The 2,440-nt window shown below is 37.7% G+C and overlaps 1 protein-coding gene across 2 annotated transcripts in view; it reads left to right on the top strand.

The window, feature by feature from the left end:
* The window catches only part of LOC106458781 (epoxide hydrolase 1-like), a 29,596-nt gene that overhangs the window by 23,076 nt on the left and 4,080 nt on the right, over positions 1-2,440 (top strand). The window lies entirely within an intron of this gene.

Here is a 2,440-nt window from a genome sequence, read left to right as displayed (position 1 = left end):
TTTTCTTGGAAACTTAATTGCAGGTACTTAAACATAAAGCGCTCTGATATCCAAAGTCGCAAAAAGTCGCCTGTTCGGGTTTAATCCGTGTAATGAACCAATGTTCCAGATTTAAATATAAATATATAAACACATATGTACAACACACAAATATACGTAGAAGCACACACAATAAACGCACACGTCTTCTCTATCACAAAGCTGTGTAACCACGTGCACACTCGTCACACTACTTGTATCAACTGCCTGTAAGCATTGTATCGTCTTACAACAATGCGCGCAGAGGCGACTGCAGGAATGAACGCTCATTGCAGGTACTTACACAAAAAGCGCTCTGATATCCAAAGTCGCCGAATTTTTATTTCACTGATTTTCCTAAAACTTATATTACTGTCAGATGAAAAAAATCAGATTGGACAAATTTGGACATTTTTACTTACTCTTATTTTAATTTTTTCTACATAGTAAGTTTATCTACAACCTATTATATTTCCATATCAATAATTATATTTTAGCTCATTTGTGGCACAGTGCAGCGGCGGGCCGGATCCCGCCCGCGGCCGTAGTTTGGTGACCCCTGATCTAATAGGATGAACATAACTACTGCGCACTAGCATGTATTATCTTTAGATTACGAATTTTTCTGTCACGAATTTTAAGAGATATTGTTTTGTTCTGTGATACATTCTAAACATTCTTTTTTTTTAATTATGTGATGTTACTTCCACCGATAGACTATATTGTCCAAGAGTTGGGCTGAAATTATATTCAATAATTTCACTGCCGAATTTATAGTTAAAAAAATCTCTCCCAGTGTCAGGTTTCTTTATAGATATGCCTCCACTGGAACAGCGATATGTCTGTAGGCTTAAATATCTGGGTTTCGGCATAGCACATATAGCCTATTGTGTAGCTTTATGCTTAATTAGGATCAAACAAACAAAACACACAAACATGCAGAAATATATATATGGTGTGTAATTTTTATATCTCCCTTACTACTTGTAATATCATTTCCTGAAATGTTTCCACGTATGTACGCAGGAGGGAGGGGGTTTTGGGTGAACCACTTGTTACTGGGAGGTAAACAATTATGCTTATATAGTTATAGTGCAGCTACTTATGGTATTTAACGTTTTGAATGTTTGGCTTTCTCATAGCACCTATGTTTTAACATTTTTCTGTATTTCACTAACTGTTTCTCTTTTGTTTCTAAGTTGGTATGGATGTTATTAATCCAGTTGTGACGCTGTAGTCAAGAAACGCAACATGATGACGTGAAAGTCTGGTTTGACCAATGACGATTCTCCTTTTTGCGCGAGAATTGTACTGAAGGCCACCAAGTTTGGGAATTATCAACGTTTCAGTATAATTTTGACCCTGGTTTTCTATTCTGATTTTCAAAACACCGATTAAAGATTCGAGGCACTGTCAAATAGAATCGGGCACGGCCCCCGTGTGTCAATGTCCAGTGACGTCTCCACATTCTAACTTACTTACACTTGTAGGTTCTTCTAATCTTTTAACCCATCTTTAATATTTCTGTAAGTCGGTTTTGTATTTCACTAACTGTTTCTCTTTTATTTCTAAGTCGGTATGAATGTCACTAATCCAGTTGTGACGCTTTGTCGTGACATCAACTGTGTGGGTTTCGAACATCTGTAACGGCAGTAATTTAAAAAGTGTTTGTGGTGCGCAATTGTTTCAACACACTGTCTGAAAACCAAAGTCTGCTATTACTGTTGATGACATGAGTTATATTTCAGTACATTTTATGTTGTATCAAAATTTAAAGGCACTACTTACCCTCTTTTGTTGTTAACCTGAGGAAGATTACACCCTTCATTTAAGAAATATGTTGATGCAATGTACTTGACGCCAATAGAAAGAAACTTAATCAACGTTGAAAAAGTCTGAAACTCTCTGACCCAGATTAACAGTAAGGTATGTCCCTCGGTGGGACAGTTCGAAGTTTACAGGCTTACAAAGCTAAAATCTAGGGTTCGATTTTATGCAGTGGACACAGCAGATAGCCCAATATGGCTTTGCTCTAAAACAAACTATATTAAGAAATTTGGCTTGCCTTGTTAAAGGATATTGATCTTAATGAGCAGTGGAACTGCTATAGGAAAAACATTTTGTATATGTGTTTATGGCAAAGCTACTAGGGTTATCTGCCCCCCCCCCCCCAGTCCATAATTTTGAACTTCTCATCAGGTGGAAAGGGGAAAGTTAGCGTCATCCTACCAGTTATCACCAAAGCTAAATAATTGGCTGTCACTCTTATAATGCACCCACAGCTTAAAGGACGGGAGATAATTTGTGAACTCGCACGGATTCGAACCCGACATGCCAGCTCCGAATTCCAAAGCTCAACTACAGGGCAAACCCGCGCCAAAGGTGGAAGATGTTTGTTTGTTTGTTTGTTTTGTAATTAAGC

This window comes from Limulus polyphemus, unplaced genomic scaffold, assembly GCF_000517525.1.
Source record: "Limulus polyphemus unplaced genomic scaffold, Limulus_polyphemus-2.1.2 Scaffold513, whole genome shotgun sequence".
Lineage (NCBI taxonomy): Eukaryota > Metazoa > Arthropoda > Merostomata > Xiphosura > Limulidae > Limulus > Limulus polyphemus.
This window is presented reverse-complemented; position numbering and strand designations above follow the sequence as displayed.